Genomic DNA, 470 nt, shown 5'->3' with positions numbered 1-470 from the left:
AGTAAATAGAATTATTTATCTTTCTTGTTTTTTAATATTCAGTTTTTGTTTTTTCTTTTTTAGTTTTTGAAGATGTATATATCTCACATATTGACCACCACTGGTAATCTTTAATATATTCCTATCTCTTTATTTCTCTCACGCACAAAAATGAAAATAATATATATATATATAAAAAAAAAGGTAAACAGAACTAATTATTCTTCTTAATTTTATTATTCGATTTTTGTTTCATCTTTTTTATTTTTTGAAGATGTATATATCCCGTAGATTGACCACCACTGATAATCTTTAATATATTTCTATATTCTTTCTTTCTCCCACCCATGAAAATAAAAAAAGAAAAGGCAAACAGAACTATTTATCTTCTAGTTTTTTAATATTTGATTTCTGTTTCTTCTTTTTTATTTTTTGAAGGTTTATATATACCACTGATTGACCACCACTGGTAATCTTTAATATATTTCTAT

This window comes from Polistes canadensis, unplaced genomic scaffold (assembly GCF_001313835.1).
Source record: "Polistes canadensis isolate GaletaPanama2010 unplaced genomic scaffold, ASM131383v1 scaffold_88, whole genome shotgun sequence".
Classification (NCBI taxonomy): domain Eukaryota; kingdom Metazoa; phylum Arthropoda; class Insecta; order Hymenoptera; family Vespidae; genus Polistes; species Polistes canadensis.
This window is presented reverse-complemented; position numbering follows the sequence as displayed.